This window comes from Canis aureus, chromosome 6, assembly GCF_053574225.1.
Source record: "Canis aureus isolate CA01 chromosome 6, VMU_Caureus_v.1.0, whole genome shotgun sequence".
In the NCBI taxonomy this organism is placed as follows: Eukaryota; Metazoa; Chordata; class Mammalia; order Carnivora; family Canidae; genus Canis; species Canis aureus.
This window is the reverse complement of record NC_135616.1, coordinates 38352624-38371379: the sequence shown is the minus strand read 5'-3', so window position 1 is coordinate 38371379 and position 18756 is coordinate 38352624. Positions and strand designations below refer to the sequence as shown.

General features: G+C 43.2%; 1 protein-coding gene across 3 annotated transcripts in view; it reads left to right on the top strand.

The window, feature by feature from the left end:
• Positions 1–9687: 9687 nt before the first annotated feature.
• The window catches only part of ADAR (adenosine deaminase RNA specific), a 38773-nt gene continuing 29704 nt past the window's right edge, over positions 9688–18756 (top strand). The window contains exons 1-2 of one of the 3 annotated variants that reach the window (XM_077900853.1): positions 9743–9815; positions 11393–11527. The gene's annotated coding sequence lies outside the window, so the exon portion shown is untranslated. Of the gene's footprint in view, positions 9816–11392; positions 11528–18756 lie in introns of those variants that run through there. The other 2 variants (XM_077900855.1, XM_077900854.1) reach the window with 2 other exon arrangements.

The window sequence follows — 18756 nt, the reverse complement described above, 5'->3', positions numbered from 1 at the left end:
CCACTGTTTTTGCTTTATATATTCTGACACTTTGTTCTTAGATATTTGCTAATTATATATTGTTCTATCTTCTTTTATTTATTTATTTATTTTTTATTTTTCTATCTTCTTAATGATCTGACCTCGTTATCATTATGAAGTAACCTTTTTCATTTCTTTCTATTTTGCTCTTGACATTAAAATCTCCTTTATGGACTATTAATTTTACTACATTTGCATTCTTTTGTTTTGTATATGCAGACCAATGATTAAACCCATCTGTTATTATTAGTGTCCATCATGATATTGTTCAGTTCTAGAGCTTCCATTGGTTCTCATATTATAGTTTCTGGTTCTCCTGAAATTGTCCATCTTGTAATTTAATTTCTGAAACATATGAATTACAGTTATCTTACAGTCTGGGTGTGATAACTCTAGAATCTGCATCTCCTGAAGGACTCCCTCCTTATGCAATTGGTCTCCAAAGTTTTGGTAAAAGTTCCTGTTTTATAGATCTATTTTTCGTGAAGTGCTAGACCTCATGTACAAAAAAAAGTATAGAGATCATTTGAAGTACTAGACTGTCTTCACCTAGAGAGAATTTATTCTTGTTTATAGGAGGGATGAGGACAGTGGCAAACCACCTGAATAAACCTGAGATTGGGTTTGATTCCAGCTAGATTCCAGTATTTGTGAAAGGAGGCTGTTTTGTTCATCATTACTTCTGGGTCCAACCTGGGGTGTTTCCTGGGACCCCTTCTCACTGATGAGCCCTGAGCTCCAGGTATCATCTCCCTTGTGAAATTTCCAGAAGCTCTTCTCATCCTCTCAGCTTCGACACTAGAATGGGCAGAGAGCTCAAACGAGACCAAGTGTAGGTCTGCTCCATGGGACCCCCTCTCCTGCAGCATCTTGGCCCACACATGCTTTCCATGCTTTCAGACAGACATGCTAGAAATACTTCACTCAGCCTTTCTAACTGTGCTTGACCTGATACAACGTGGTTTGAGACATGTCTGCATGATTTTTATTTATTCTACCTACCCCAATGAGTCTGAAAAAGGAAGCCCTTAAGAGCACTCAGGTATTTCTCAAACTTCCTCTCAAATGAAAAATTCTTCTGCCAGTAATAACTTAAAGAACCCATCAGAAAATAAGAGAACACTCTGATCTGGCTCTCTTAGATGTCCTAACATATTTAGTAACGTTCCTGGAGGGCTGCTGAGACAGGCCACTTCAAAGACTTTGCTTTGCTTTCGTTTTGTCTCTCCCAAACCACCACAGCAGAAATATCTCTGCCCACACACACTCCCAGCAGCCTGCTTTCTCTACTTCTAGTTATTCCCAACACTAGGGGTTCAAACTCATGTATACCCAACCTCAGAATACAGAAAAGTCTCATAAAAGTTGGGGCACCTGGGTGGCTCAGTCAGTGAAGTGTCTACCTTCAGCTCAAGTCATGACCCTGGGGTCCTGGGATCAAGCCCCCCATCAGGCTCCCCACTCAGTGGAGAGTCTGCTTCTCCCTTCCCCAGATTGTACTCTCTCTCACTCTCTCTCAAATAAATAAAATCTTTTAAAAAAACGCTCATAAAAGTAAAAACACATTTACAAAAGTTCACACAAAGAGAATCCTCATTTGGAGAAATTGCTATTCCAGCATCTCTTAAAGGACTAGTGCTTTTTCTCCCACATCTGTGCCTCTGAAATGCTGTTCTTTCCTTTGAGAACATTTTCCCTCTTTAGTTCTTCTCATGTGCTCTACTTCAGGGTCTCTTGACCTCACCTTTCACCAGAACCCTTAATTTTCAGCTCCAGCCACCACGCCGGGACCACTTGTGCAGGACTCCAAGCACTTTCACACAGGTGCATACTGATGGGCCTCTGTCCACACCAACACCATCGGACCTCTGCCCTGTGGCTACCCCTTGCTGCTGAATCATTAGATGCCAAAGGACACATGAACAAGCACAGAAGGGCAGGAGAATGAACCCTCACAACAGGAGTCTGTAGGAAAATCCCTCTTTTCTTTCCCCAAGAGAGTTTATTGAATGATTGAAGATATCTTTAAAATAATCCCCCAGGCAGACTTTCCTGAGACATTTTACCTGGCTTCTTGGAGGATGGCCCCATAAGACTGAGCTATCACCCTTGCACTAAAGTGGCAGCTAGTTTGTAAACACATCTGCATACTGGCTCTACTTCTTTCTCTGTGTATGAACCCAAACAAACATATGATAATGGCCAATTCGTGGAGTTAGAAAAGACAGAAACAAAAAATTAGATAACAGTCTGTATTAATCAGAAGGGATATGCAAAGAGCTAAAGTATTATTGGAGCTCATGTACTGTCCAGAAGAGTCAACTTTTTGCTTAAACTTTAGACCCTGTTAAATTAAAATACATGATAAATTTAAAGAATAATCACTAAAAAAAGAAGCATCATTCTGAATCTTTAGAAAGAAAAACACAGAATAGGAAAAAAGTTTCAAAAAGAACTCAATTAGGTATGCCTGGGTGGATCAGTCAGTTAAGCATCACTCTTGATTTCAGCTCAAGTCATGATCTCAGGGTCATGAGACAATCCCTGCACTCAGCACTCAGTGTGGAACCTGCTTGAGATTCTACTTCTCCCTCTGCCTCTCCTCTCCCCACTCCATGCTAGCTCGCTTGTTCTCTCCAAAATAAATAAATCTTAAAAAAAAAAAAAAAAAGAATCCAAAAATAAGAATGCAAGAAAGAAAAAAATCCAGAAACAAAATACGTGGAACAAATAGAAATCAAAAAGTAAGATAGAATCAAAGACTAAATATATCAAGTATCAGGGCAGCCTGGGTGGCTCAGCGGTTTAGCACCACCTTCAGTCCAGGGTATGATACTGGAAGCCCGGGATCGAATCCCACTTCGGGCTCCCTACATGCAGCCTGCTTCTCCCTCTGCCTGTCTCTGCCTCTCTCTCTGTGTCTCTCATGAATTAAATAAAATCTTTAAAATAAAGCAAAACAACTTAGGCTGAAAACAACAGGATCAAAATGGTATTATGAGCAAATTTTCACTAAAAGAAAGTTGGTTTGGCCATGTTAAGATGAAACAATATAAAAAAAAAAAGATGAAACAATATAAGCCTTAAGATAAAGAGAATTAAAGGAACATTTGGGTGGCTCAGTGGTTGAGCATCTGCCTTCCCCTCAGGACGTTATCTCAGGGTCCTGGGATGGAGTCCTACATCAGCCTCCCCACAGGGAGCCTGCTTCTCCCTCTGCCTCAGTCTCTGCTTCTCTCTGTGTCTCTCACAAATAAATAAATAAAACCTTTAAAAAAAATAAAGAGCATTAAAGAAATAGAGATAACAGTGTAATGACAAGATTTAATTAACCAAAAATCATAATAACACAATTCTAAACATATAGGCACCTAACGAAATATATTTAAAATATGCAAAGTATAAATTGATAAAAACTACAAGGAGAAATCAACAAATCTACCACTGTGGGAGATTTTGCAACATGCCTTTACCTATGACTGGTGATCCAAGCAGACAGAAACCCACAAATTTCAAAGAAGAGTATTACAGAAACTACATTCTGACCACAATGCAAAGATTTAGAATTTAAAATTTCCATAGATTTTGAAATTAAAGAACATGAACATGCTTTTGAAATAACTCATGAGTCAAAGAAGAAACCGTAATAAAAACTTAAATACAGGGCAGCCCCGGTGGCGCAGCGGTTTAGCGCCGCCTGCAGCCCAGGGTGGTGATCCTGGAGACCTGGGATGGAGTCCCACATCAGGCTCCTTGCATGGAGCCTGCTTCTCCCTCTCCCTCTGCCTGTGTCTCTGCCTGTGTGTGTGTGTGTGTGTGTGTGTGTGTTTGTGTGTGTCTCATGAATAAATAAAATCTTAAAAAAAACTTAAATACATCTTGATAATGAAACAATGATAATGAAAACAGTATCTATCAAAACTTGTGGGAGGGGCACCTAGCTGGCTCAGGTAGTGGAGTACACGACTCTCTATCTCAAGGTCATGAATTCAAGCCCCATCCACACTGAACACAAAACCAAACCTGTGGGATATGAAAAGTAGTGCTTTGAAGGAAACTTATTTCCTTAAATGCTTTTTCTATAAGGAGGAAAGGCTAAAAATTAATGAACTAGAAACAAAACTTAAGCAGAAAACAAACAGAATAAACTCAAAGAAAGTGGAAGGAAAGAGATGATAACTGTAAGAGCAGAAACAGAAATAGAAAATGAAATAGAGGGACACCTGGGTGGCTCAGCAGTTGAGCATCTGCCTTCGGCTTGGAGAGTGACGCTGGAGACCCAGGATCGAGTCCCACATCAGTCTCCCTATATGGAGAGACTCTCTGCCTATGTCTCTGCCTCTCTTTCTGTGTCTCTCATGAATAAATAAATAAAATCTAAAAAAAAAAAAAAAGGAAATGAAATAGAAATAGAAAAATGAAATAGAGAAAAATCAAGAAAGTTGAAAGCTGGTTCTGTGAAAAGTCCAACAAAATAATATAAATCTGCAATGATGTATCTAAGAAAAGAAATAATAGAAGCTATAGATAAATAATTCATCAATCAATTTTCACTATAATATGCTGTGGTAAATGACAAAATCCCAAATCTCGGGATCCCTGGGTGGCTCAGTGGTTGGGCATCTGACTTTGGCTCAGGTCATGATCCTGGGGTCCCAGGATTGAATCCCACATCGGGCTCCCTGCAGGGAGCCTGCTTCTCCCTCTGCCTCTCTCTCTGTGTCTCTCATAAATAAATAAATAAAATCTTAAAAAAAAAATCCCGTATCTCACTTGTTCTTTGCCTGCTGCATAAGTCAACTACAGATCCACCATCAGGTTTTCCTCCACATGTCCTCTCCCTTCTGGGTCCCCAGGTACAGACGTGCTAGTTTCATGAAAGAGGGAAAGATCAAGAGAGCTAGGGCAAACACACATGCTATCTTTTAAAGTTTCTGCTTGCGTATGATGACACTTTGACCAGAGTCATTGTCAGCTGAGTGGGCATACACATCCCTCACACAAGAGGCACTTCAAATCACATGACAACAGGTGGGAATGTCTAGTCCTCTTACAAGAAGGGGAGCAAATATTGAACGAATAGTAACACAATCTACTACAAGCATATCATAAATGAAAAAGGAGAAATAACTGCAAACATAGCAGAGATTAAGAAGAGAACACTACCAACAACTACATGTCAATAAATTTTAAATCTTAGATGAGATGGAAAATTTCATAGAAATCTATTACTTACTAAACCACTTCAAGGAGAAATAAGATATCTAAACAATCCCATAAGTATTAAAGAAATGAAAGCAGTATTTTAAAATCTTCCCACAGGGGCACTCAGCTGGCTCAGTCAGTAGACTGTGCAATTCTTGGTCTTGAGGTCATGAGTCTGAGCCCCACACTGGGCACAGTTTACTTAAAAAAATAAATTAAAAAAAAAAAATCTTCCCACACAGAAAATGCCCAGCCCAGACAGTTTGATAGGTAAATTCTACTGGAACTTGAAAGGAAAGAGCATTCCAATCTTATTCAAATTCTTCCAGAGGATATATACATAGAAGTAATACTCCTTGGGGAACCTGGGTGGTGCAGTCAGTTAAGCATCTGCCTTCAGCTCAGGTCATGATCTCAGGGTCCTAGAATCAAGTCCTGTGTAAGGTTCCCTGCTCAGTGGGGAGTCTGTTTCTCCCTCTGCCCCTCCCCCTGCTTGTGCTCCTTCTCTAAAAAAAAAAAAAATATTTCTTTAAAAAGTTATACTCCTTGTATTATTCCTTGAGCCTTACAACACAGATGAAGGCAGAATGAAAAAGGAAAATCACAAGCCCATTTGTTCGTTAACACAAATGCAAAAATCCTACACAGCATATAAGCTGAGTACAATAGCATACAAAATTGGTCATACTCTATGGTCATGTAGTTTAATCTAAAAATGCAAGGATAATTTAATATTAGAAAGTCTATAAATGTCATTTATCATATTAATACATTAAAATATGAGAAAAATATGATCATCTCAATAGACAAACTGATTAAATTCAATATCCATTCAAAATAAAAAATTTTCAGTAAACTAGGAGTAAGGGGATTTACAAAAAGCCTACCAAAATATCATTCTAAATTTACTTACCAAAAAAGCCTGCAAAATAATTCTAAATTTCCTTTTGAAAAATCAGGATCAAGGAAAGAGTGCCCAAATCAAGAATGTGAAAAAGGCATCACCATTTCTATTGACATTATAGGAGAGGTTCTAACCAGTGTTATACTTTAAGGAAAATAAAAATTGACATTATAGGAGAGGTTCTAACCAGTGTTATACTTTAAGGAAAATAAAAAGCAAAATGACTGGAACTGACATTATTTTCTTTTTTTTTTTTTTTTTGACATTATTTTCATATGATTATTTATATAGAAAACCCAAAAAGAATCAATAAACAAATGATTAGAAAGAATGGACAAAAAAAAAAAGAAAGAAAGAAAGAAAGAAAGAAAGAAAGAAAGAAAGAAAGAAAGAAAGGACAATTTATCGAAATCAATGACAAACTGTTGTATCCAACAAGGGGGCTAGATACAATATCAAATTACAAAACTCCTATTTATTTCTACCCTAGCAACAAACTATTACAAAGTGTAAATTTAAAGGATATCACAACAGCAACAAAACTTAAAAGGTATCTAGGAATAAACCCAACAAAAACTGTGCAAAATGTGGACACAGAAAATAGTAAACCTTTACTGAAAAGACATTAATGAAGACCTAATAAAAAGATAGCTATGAATTAAGACTCAGAGTCATAAAGGTGCAAATTCTACCCAAACTGATCTGTATATTCAAAGCAATGCCAATTAAAATCCCAACAAGTTTTGTGTATGTGTCTGTGCAACCAGAGAAGCTTGTTCTAAAACATGCATGGAAAAATATAGGACCAAGAATAGCCACGCAGAAGATGCAGAAGAAAAATAAGGAAGATTTTTCCTGCTAAATAATCAAGACTTTTTCTATGGCTATGGTAATTAAACAGTGTAGTGTAGACATTAATATCCACAAATCATACAGTAGAACAGACAGTTTAGAAGTACAGCCATGTTAATGTTAATACATTACCACGTTGGCACAACAGTTAGGAAAGGTGGGGCTAAGTTAAAAAACAAACCTGGGGGATCCCTGGGTGGCGCAGCAGTTTAGCGCCACCTGCAGCCCGGGGTGTGATCCTGGAGACCCGGGATCGAATCCCACATCGGGCTCCCGGTGCATGGAGCCTGCTTCTCCCTCTGCCTGTCTTTCTGCACCTCTCTCTCTCTCTCTGTGACTATCATAAATAAATAAATAAATAAATAAATAAATAAATAAATAAATAAATAAATACAAACAAACCTGGCCGAGGGGAGTCATTTGTAAAAAGTAAAACCATAAACTAAATTCCAGAGAGCGTAAGAATTGAAGTGTCAAAAACAAAACTAAATATTTTTAGAAGAGTAAATTAATATATATTAAGGTTGGAAAAAAGACAGTAAACATTTATAAACTGAAAGTTAAGAACGTGTATTTATCAAAACAGAAAGTGAAAAGACAAGCCATATATGAGAGAAGAAACTTGCAACACACAGAAGTAACAAAGAAGTAGTGTTCGGTACAATTCACTAAAAAAAAAAAAAAAAAAAGAGCAAAAGACATGAACTGGCTATTATAAGTGAGCCAAAGATGGCCTCTGTATACAGCCCCACGGTTATTTCTATACCCGGAATGGGACCTCTAAGCTCAAAGCCTGCCAGTAAGTACCACACTTAGATGTTTACACAGGGATCCCTGGGTGGCTCAGTGGTTTAGCGCCACCTTCAGCCCAGGGTGTGATCCTGGAGTCCCGGGATCCAGTCCCACGTTGGGCTCCCAGCATGGAGCCTGCTTCTCCTTATGCCTATATTTCTGACTCTCTCTCTCTGTCTCTCATGAATAAATAAATAAAATATTTAAACCCTTCAGAGCTTTCTGACCCAGAGACTTCCCGCTGGGCTGCAGGGCAAGGTCACCTAACAACCTGGGAATTTCCTTGCCCTCCGCTCCTTCTAGATGCCCCAGGGTCTCCGCATGGTCTAGTTGTGAGGGACTTCAGCACACATACGTCAGAGCCGGCAAGAAGAAACGTGTGTGTGTGTGTGTGTGTGTGTGTGTGTGTGTGTGTGACTGCCACCTCGTGGTCATACCTTTTTGATCGTCTGCCTTGAAATCCCTTAAGTCTTGGCCAATAAATACACGAGACGCTTCACCTCAGGGATGTGCCAAGAAAGCTGGGATGAGACTATTTAACTCCCATTTCATTGCCCCAAATGCAGAAGTCTAAAGCATTAGGGAAGAAAATACGGATGCGGGCAGAAGTGTAAACTGCATAGCCACTTTGAATAAAGATGGCAGTATCATAAGAAGGTAAGCACTAACACCCCCAAGACCCATCAATTCTACTCCTAGGTAATTGGACCCAAGAAGTTTTTAGCACCAAAAGGCAATGCCTCATAACAGCACTGTTGGAAATAGCAAAAAAACAAAAAACAAAAAACAAAAAAACAGAGACGGCAGAGCTGTTCAACAGCTGGAGAATGAATAAATGACACGCTCACATAGTGGACCGCCACGTAGCCGCGACTCTGCGGGGGGCCGCGAGGATGAATCTCAGGTCTGACCGAGAACGCCCGCCCAGGGTCCCTCGGTGACACCCTAGCGCCCAAGCAGATAGTATGGGGCGCACTGGCGCTCAGGAGTGGGGGGGTGCCTAGGAGGGAGCCGGCTGGGAGGTGCCCAGGCCCCTGCCATCCCAGAAGCCTACCCAGGCCGGGATCTCGCTTCCGGCCTTCAGAGCGCCCAGAAAAGGGGCGCCTGGCGGCTCCGCCCCTGCAGCACCCGACGCTTGGTTGCAGCTCAGGTCGTGATCTCGGATCCCGGGAACAGCGCCACCCCCCCCCGCCCCCCGCCCCGGGACTCCAGGCTCGGGGCTCAGCTTGAAGAGTCTCCCCCGCCCCTCCGCTCCCCTCCGCTCGGAAATAAATCGATCCAAAACAAAAGAACTGTGAGAAGTAAATTGCTGTTGTTTCCAAGTCTGCGGTAGTTTGTGGGGGCGGCCTGGATGAACTAGACATTTAGTAACGCGCCTGTGAACGTGCGTCCAGAACACCAGACGGTTCGCCAACACGGAAACCACCATATTGCTTAATAAGGACTCTGGATGTGAAAGTAACGCGCTGGAAGAGCGGTGCGGACAGTCAGGCAACAGCGTGAGGGGCACCGACCCCACAGGAAAGTCACCGGGCGGCCCGGCGGCCGGTCACAGGGGATCACCTCCGGGCCCGCGGTGCAGAGCCCGCAGAGACCAGCCCTCCCTCCCCCCGCCCCCCGGCGGCCCTCACTACGGGGCTTTCTAGATAAACTGACCGGCCGTCCTAGGACCACGTCTGAGCAAGGAATTCCGGGTCCTCGAGGCCGTCCAAACACCCCCGGAGCTACACACCGCGCCGGGCGTCGGCGAGCACCTCCCCCCACGTCGGTCCCGCTGACCCGCACCCCCGCCCCCGCCCCCAGCGAGCCCCCCACAACACCCACAGCAAAACCCCGGCGGCCACCACGCAGACAAAAGAGGCGGTGGTCACGTGGTGCGGCCGCCCACGCCCGGCGCGCCGTGACGTCAGCACTCGGCGACCCGGCCATTGATTCCCGGCGGCAGCGGCGGCGGCGGCTACGTGGTGGGGGCGGGCGGGGAGGGTCCGCGGCCGTGGCAGCCTCTGGGGTCGCGCCGCGGCCCGGAGGATCACTGCACCCGGTAAGGAGGCTGTTTCCTTCCCCGCACCGCCTTCCCGACCCGAGCTGCGGCAGGAGGGGGGGTTCGGCTGGGGGGCGGGAGGGCCGGGGACGCGCACCGGGGGTGTGCGTGCGCGTGCGTCCGGGCGCGTGCTCGTGCGCGCGCGCTCGCGTGTGTGCGGGGCGCGCGGATGCTCTGGCTCGCGTGCGGTCGCAGCCCCGCGGCTGGGTACCACCGGCGCTGCTGCCCTAGGCGCGGACCGCGGCTGGCGCGGGGCTCCTGGGGCTCGTCCGGGGCCGCGCCGCCCTGCGCCTCCCCGCCGGGACCGCTGGCGCCCGCACCGCAGCCCGGAGCGGCCTCCCGCGGGGCAGGCGTGGGCGTCCGCCGCCGACAGCCCGCAGCGGGTTGCGGCCAGCGCGGTGCCGGGTGCCTCGGCCTGGCGGTGCTGCAGGAGGCCTGGTTGCGTCACCGCCGGCCCTCCGCCGGCTCGGCGTGATTCTTGGGCCCGGCTAGAGGGTAAGCCTGCCGCAGGTGTGTGATATCAGAGTTTGGGAGACCTGCCTGTCCGGGGCAGGGCGGGGGGCCCCACAGGCGCTCGACCGGGGCGGCGGAGGCCGCGCTGCCGGAGTGGCGGACTTGGCACACAGGCCTGTGCGGTGGCTGCTGCCGGAGGGGGAGGCCGGGAGGTCACGGGCAGCGCAGCGCGCAGGAGCATCGGATGGCCGAGCTCCTCTCTTTACCTAAGGAGGCTCGTGCCCATCGTTTCAGAGCCCCCGAAAGGTCTTTTCCCTGACTTAATGAGCAGTGGCGTGCTTGCTATATGGGAAGCGGAGGACTAGGTGGAAATGGGCATGAAGGGTGCAGTCAGGTCTGCCGTTTGCCGTCTGTGTGACGTTCAGTGAGTTAACTTCTCCTTCTCACCTGGGAAGCGAGGGTCATTATATCTACTTTGCAGGGCTATTGTCAGAATTTGAAGTGTCAAGCTATTATTAGGAAGGGCACAGCACCGAGGCACTTGAATTTGCTCCCTTGCTGAAGGCTTCCCATTGGCACAGCTGATGAAGAAGAGGGGGAACTTTTTGCTGTTTTGGGTATTTGCTATTCTGCCAGATGTGATGAAGCAGACGGGGGTGGGGGGGTCGAAAGGAGGAATCTCAAAACCCATAATCTCTCTACTAGAGATCTTGTAAAATTTTAGAACTGGAAAGAGGCTAAGGCCTCACGTTCTGAATTATAGCTTCTTTTTGTTGAGCACTTGTTATGTGCATGACACCGTATCACTTTATATCCGCTAATGTAATACTTCCAGCAACACGGTACAATAACTAAGCATATCCCCATTTTCCAGATGCAGAACATGAGTCTTGGTCCAAATCCTGACACTAGTTGATAGCAGAACTGGAACTTGAACCCAGGCTTCTCAGGCTGTGTGGAATTTGGGTCTTGTTATTTATCAGAGACTAGAATCCTAGCGGTGTGAATCTGCTGTAGTGGGGCAAGGGAAGCATAAGCAGAGTTTAGAGAGCCAATATTTGCTTCAAGAATAATATTTCAAATTGTTCAGTGATAAATTATCTTTTATTTTACATTTTACCCAGCATTGTCCAGATGTGAACCAAGATTTGGCCTTTTCACCCAGAGAAAAAGGAAAGGCTCATGGGCACACAGTGCTGGGATCGTGGGCACACAGTAGGTATTTGGCAAATACCTGTGGAAAGAAGAAAAAACTTGAGGTATTGTTATTTCTGCCAGAATGAGACCCATTGCTTCCTTAAGCTAGCCATTCTTATACCGTAACAGTATAATATTAGCATCTTTCTTAAACGTGGGTTTAAAGATTTGAAGCTGTATTTCAGACCAAGATTGGTCTTATTATCTATGACCAACTGATTAGAGTTTTCAAATATATGAACAAGAGGATCTGAGCTTTCGGCATCTGTAGTGATCTCTTGAGACACAGCAGTTTATTTTGCATTAACATCTGTTATAATTGGACCATAATAGGTCCAGCTGCCTGGTGAGTTTTCTGGAGAACACTGGATGATTTTTTTGGTACAGGCTGAATAGTTCAAAATATTAAGGTGGTGGCAACATGGCAACATTAAATATTTAGGAGACACCTGTGACCAAGGTGCATTAATGTGGGGATAGTAAACTGGTGTTAAACAGATGATATTCTTGGTGTCTTTGATCAGCTGTTCTGTGTTAGTTCTCTGTTTGAAGATGACTTAGGGCTATAGAGTGGGTTATACAAACTCAGGTTTATGTTACTAATCCATATAGACTGACTTACACACACATATCCCAGGACCTGTTATTGCTGCTCTGTACCCTCCCAGATGCCTGAAAGCCCCCTATTTCACTGTCTTTATCAAACTTAATGGGAAAAACTCTAACATAATCTAGGCTCCCATTCCCCTGTACACTATCACAACCACACACACAGTGAACCTCTTTCCCCCAAAAAAGGGTATGTTAATCTAGTTGCAAATGGTAGAAACCCAACATAAACTAAGTTAAACAAAAAAAGAGTTCCCCTTCCCTCACTTTGATAATGTAACCAGGAAGTCCAAAGATGAGCTTCAGGCATGGCTGGATCATGAGGCTGAAATAATGTCATGAAGACTCTCCTGGTCCTGCCTTTCTCTGCTCCTTTTTGTTTATTATTATCATCCTCATTTTATCCTGCTGCTTTCTTTACACACACTAAAAAAGCTGAGCACCGGGAGACCCAAGCCAGTGACTTTCCAGTTAGTTCTCTTCTGCCTTGTAACTAATCACAATGGCCAGGGAGACAGGGATGCCATGGTTGGACAGATCTGTGTCACAGGTCCACTCCTGGGATGAAGAAGCAATCTGCTCCTCCATAACCACATGGGATGACTACTGTATGCATGCCTGTGCACAGCCACACTCATAGCCACTTGGAAGCCCTTCCAGAGCCCTCCGACTTGAACTAAACCCCCCTGGTTTTGTCCGTTGAGTCGTTGCTGTGTTGTGGCACTGATCCTGAGCCTTCTAGCCGTCCCACACTTGTGCGGTGGCTGCATCTGCCCTGCCCCACTGCTTCGTCCGATGACTGCCTTCTGGACTCAGGGCATGCTTCTCCCGGAAGCCTTCCTTAACCTCCATCAATGAGTTAGGCTTCCTCCCTGTTCATGGGTAAACACCTGAACACAGCCCTGTTGTCGATTTGATTACTCCCATCCTTAGTTGGCATCATTTCTCTTTTTAACAGTTGTAACCAATTGGTGTGTATTTATTTGTTTATTGCCTATCTCTCCTCATTAAAACATCAACTTTATGAAAATAATGAGGATAAGAATTTTTGTTTCATTTACTGCTGTATCTTTAGGACCTAGGACAGTGCCTGACACATACTATGTGCTTAATAAATGTTTATTAAATGAACGAATGAAAATCTGCCCACAGGGAGAAAATGCTGACATCGTGTTGATGAGGACTCCAGTCTGCATGATAGATACAATTCTCAGTATAAATGTCTGTAAACTCCAGTCCTGCGGGTCCACCGTGGAAAGGCAGAACCTGTCCCCAAGTGCCTGCAGAGGCCAAGGGTCAGGCCCCAAGGAGAAGCCACCTTGAAGCTCAACCCCATGAAATGTTTCCCTCCCCACCCAAACCTCTTTAAGCTATGATGGGTTGTATACGGAGGATTTTCCCAATTTATTTTTAAAACATTAATTTGAGCACTTACAATGTGCCAGGCACTGTTCTAAGCCTTTTATAAATAACTCATTCTTCAACTGGAGTTTTGGGAACAAGGGTTGTGAACTTTAAAACTTTTTTAAAATACCAAAACACTCAAGAAAGGCTAAAAAATACCAATTAGAGGGATGCCTGTCTGGCTCAGTCGGAGGAGCAGGTGACTCCTGATCTTGAGGGTGAGTGCAAGTCCCAGGTTGGATGTAGAGTACTTAAAATCTTAAAAAAAAAAAAAACCCAGTTAGGAAATTCTGAAAGCAGTGAGACCCCTCCATGCAACCCATCTCACCCTCTAGAGGTAGAGCTACCACCTCTGCTGTGTGTCTCCTTCCTGACCTTACAGTTTTAATTGCAGCATTAAAGAAATGAAATTATATGTACATATCCATATGTGTATACGTGTATGGGTACAGAGACCTCCATCTGTACTGTGTCTGGTGGATTTGGTTGTCACCCAATGCAGCCAGGCTCTGTGTGCCCCTCCGCCTTTCCCCTTCTGCCACCTGCACCACTGCTCCCTGAGACGCAAAGCTGCCCCGCCATGGGGGCTGCAGCACAGTGGCTCAGGGGACCTTCAAGACAGGGGTTGTTCAGGGGTTGCCCCTCCGCCCACATCTGTACCCAGCACCCCGCAGAGCACATCCGTTTTTCCTGGTTACTGCACCTTCCCTGGCAGAAACCCTACCCAAGTCATGCCCACTCCCTCGAGTTTCTTCTTGTAACACAAACAAGTAGTTCTGGTAGCAGGGGAGACTTGAGGGGGGAGGGCTCGTGTTTAAGCCCCCACTTAACCTCCACCTGCAGCACCCCACCCCTTCAGGTGTCGTCCTGACACCCTTCTAGAAAAGTGAGTGCAGGTGCCCCAGGCTGCCCACCCTCCAGGATTGGGTATTTTAACTAAAGAAGGAAAATCTTCACCACATTGAAAAATAGTGTCTAGCTTTAATTTGCATCTTTTGTTATGATGAGTTTGAATTCTTTTTGCATATGCTTACCATTTTTATTTCTATTTTTAAGTTCTCAGTTAATATTTGTCTATTAATTGCATTTTTTAAAATAAATTATACAGATTCCCTAAAAAACCTGAGTATGTGCTCATGAGAAAAACAAACAAAAAACTTCATTTACTGTGAATATTTTTCTAATTTGTTTGCCATCTACTCTTGGCTTTTTCATTAAACATGCAAAACCTATTTTTCATTATTCTGTAGACAAATTTTGTACTTTTTTATTTCTTCTTTTGCTTGTAAGCTTTAAAATGTTTTTCTTCATTCTGTATTCTAGTATTTTATGTTTTGCTTTTTTTATTACCTTAAAAAGCTAATATTCAGTTTTATTTCCCATTTTAACAAAATATTTGATGCAAATATGTGTAATGTCTTAAATAAAATAAGTTTGAATTAGATGAAGGTCTATGTTTTATTTTACATTACATTAGTGTATATATCATTTTAAAATGATTTTCCAGAATATCAAAGCTTGTTTCTTGAAGCTGAGGTTGAAATGTATGTATGATTCTCATAATTGATGTTGTTAGCACACCCATGAACTGCCATGTGGGTGGTGTTTACCTGTGGCTGCTGCTCTAGTTTCACTGGCAGCTTTTCCCTGTGGAGCCACAATAATGAGTTTACCTCCTTCCAGTTCCCTCATCCCACTGTTTCCCTAAGACTCTTTTATTATGATATAATTTTATTCAATAGACAGCAGATGTTTCAATGAATATTGACAAATATATCTAGCCATTTAATCACAATCCAGATCAGGAAAATAAAGCACTTCCATCACCCCCAGAAGGTTCCCTTATGCCCCTCTGTAGTCATCAGTGTCCCCAAAGGTCTGTCATCAGCACAGATGAGTTGTGGTGCTCTGAAGCCTCTCGCGGTGGAATCCTGCAACACACTTCTGTGTGTGGCTTCCTTCAGCAGGGCTCAAACCTTGCCCTCTGTGTAAACGTGCACCAGCGTGTGTGCTCATCACATGACGGACATTTGGTTTGTGTCCAGTTGAAGACTTTTAAGAATAAAGCTCTATGAATATTTTTTCTTTCTTCTTTCTTTTCTTTTCTTTTCTTTTCTTTTCTTTTCTTTTCTTTTCTTTTCTTTTCTTTTTTCTTTTCTTTTCTTTTCTTTTTTTTTTCTTTTCTTTTTCTTTTCTTTTTTCTTTTCTTTCTCTCTCTCTCTCTCTCTTTCTTTCTTTCTTTCATTGAGGTACAGAACATGTAACCTGAAATTTATGTCTTACTGTTTCCAAGCTTACTGTTTGGAACTTTTCCATGGTGCAACAGTATATCTACATTTGCATCATGAAACATCGGAACTTTTTCTCTTGCAAATTCGAAACTCTGTACCCATTAGACCACACAGCTCCCGCTTTCCTCTTTTACCCCTGGCTCTGGGAACGTTCTTACAGAAGCCTCTCTGTGACTGTTTCTTTGTATTTTCCTTGCTAAGTATGCAGGAGTACAGTAGCTGAGTGTGAGGGCAGTTGCATGCCGTGCCTTAGGAGGAGCTGCCAAACCACTTCCAAAACGGCGGCCATTCGTGTCACAACCAACAGTGTCCGAGAGCCTCGCTGCCCTGTGTCCTCACCCAATTTAGCTTTTGTGAGTTTTCTTATTTTAGCTCTACTGAGAACTATGAAGTGCTGCCTTACAGTGTTAGCACCAAGTATTTTAATCCTTTATTTACATGGCTGCTTCCATTACAAGACTGTGCTTCTTAAGGACAAGTTTCATGCCATTTGTATTTATCTCTTTATTCTTACTGATTCCCCACCCCCATTTGGGGGGTGATAGATGCTTTAGAACAAAAAACTTGACAATTGTAGGAAACTATAAAATTGAGCAAGATCACTTGGTGATCTTCCCTCTCGACGTCCATACACATTGGTGTCTCTTGTACTGTGCTGTATTACTTGACCCACACATTTGTTGCATCCTGCGTGGGGCCACTCAGCCGCTCAGCTGTGTCCTGTGTCCTTGCGTCCGCTGTGCTGTCTCAGGGCACCACCTCTTCACGGCAAGGAATGCAGTCAGCTGGGTGTGCTTCATTAACCAGAACTGTCACATGCATTCTTGGCAAGAAAATGGAATCGCCAAGAGGAGTTTATTAGACTAATTACAGTCCTCCCTCTGGGTCTGGGGAGGGACCCTGGCCTCAGAGAAAGGTGCACCGAGTCAGGGCTGTCTCAGAAGGAAGGCAGGTGGTCAGCAGTACCTGCTACTTAGGCCTGTTGTTTCCCAAAGCTAAAATTGTTCTCTAGTTACAAGTTTATGTTATGTTCCTTTACTATGATTTACACATTCTCCGTGGCATTAACTGTCTATACCACTTTTGTGTGTTGTGTAATTTATACTGTTCCAGCGTCTACACGATCATGTCTGCAGTTGGAGACATTAAAGCCATTCTCAGTGGTTTCCTGTTGTAAACAATGCTATAGCAAACTTAAGTCTTCATACTAGATTTCAAATTCTCTTTTCAAGGTAGATTTTTATGATTTTATTATTTTTACTAAGAATAACTAGTGATAGGATTACTTTTTTTTAAAGTAGGCTCCACACCCAGCATGGAGCCCACCATGGGGCTTGAACTCATAACCCTGAAATCAAGACCTGAGCTGAGATCAAGAGTTGGACGTACAACTGACAGAGCCACCCAGGAGCCCCTATGATTACATTATTAATAATAATGGTTTAAAAAAAATAATGGTTTTGACTATGAACTGAGGTTATGGACATTGAAGACATTGGACATATAGTGTCCAATTACTTCATTAAACAGTGGAACCCATCATTGGTCTTACCGCCAATATAGTCAAGTGTCTATTGCTCCTCCTCTCCTCGCTGTTTCCTTTTCTCCCTCTATTCCACAAATATTTGTTGAGCACCATCTATTGCCAGAGGACTGAGCTGGGTCATGGAAGTATGAGACATTTGCTCAGGAGAGGCAGACATGATGAGTAATTAAGTGATCATGCAAATATGTGATTCGTGATAAAGACTGTGAAGAAAGCTTTCCTATGGTTATGGGTACTATAAATTTTATATGGCTTCTGCCCTCTGGCATAGGGACAGGACTAGAGGAGAAAACTGTGACTTGGCTTTTTCAAGGCTGCAAAAGTACTCTGTGGCTGTTGGACAAACAGAATGGAAGGTATCTTTTGTGAAGCCTGATTAGGGGAGGTTTGGCCAGGAAGTGGGGGCATTCTGCAGACCTGGTTATGACCTTGGGTCTTGATCCAAAAACCAGTGGGTAGCCATAAAAGGTTTAAAGAAGGGAGATGGCAGTGACTCAATCATAGCTGAGAATATTTTGGATAGAGCCAGAGTAGATTCCTAGAGTCCAACATTAGATTGTGAAGGTAAGTAAGCGTGGAGTCCCCAACTAGCACTGAGTAATCTCATTTTTTTATTACCAATTTTATGAATGATGATGTAAATCATACTACATTTTCATGTTGTTAGTTATTAGTATAATTGAATATTTTCCCAAGTGTTTGATAGGCATTTGTACTTTGGTATATTTGTGTGATTACCTTTTTTATTGACTGTAGTTTTAGTGGGGACAGCTTAGTGTAGTGGCCAAGACCACCTGCTTTGGAGCCAAAATGCCTGACTCTGAGTCCTGGCTCTGCCAGCTGCTGGCTGTATTACCTTGAACAACCTCTGTGGCCTTTGGTCTGTCTCTGTTTCCTCTTCTGTAACATGGGGTCAACAGTAGTGTACCTCTCTCATAGATGATTTTGGGGATTAAAGGATAAACTACAGTGTTGGAACCTCTGATATATTAAATAATATATTTAATATATATATTTATATAATATATAACATAAAATTTATAAATATATAAATTATTTATAATATATATTATATATATATAAAGATTTTATTAATTTATTCATGAGAGACACAGAGGGAGAGGCAGAGACATAGGCAGAGGGAGAAGCAGGCTCCCTGGGGGAGCCCGATGAGGGACTCGATCCCAGGACCCCAGGATCACAACCTGAGCCAAAGGCAGACGCTCAACCACTGAGACACCAGGCACTCTTATTAATATATTTTAAAACTTATTTTCGAACAGTGTCATATCTTTTGAAGTACGAAACTTATCTGCAGTGAAGAGATGTCCTTCTCTTTTCTGATATCTTCCATTGCTATGAAATAAGTCCTACATACTTTGTTTTTTAGTGTTTTTATTTAAAATACAGATAATCCTTTAATCCATTTGTAATTTATTCT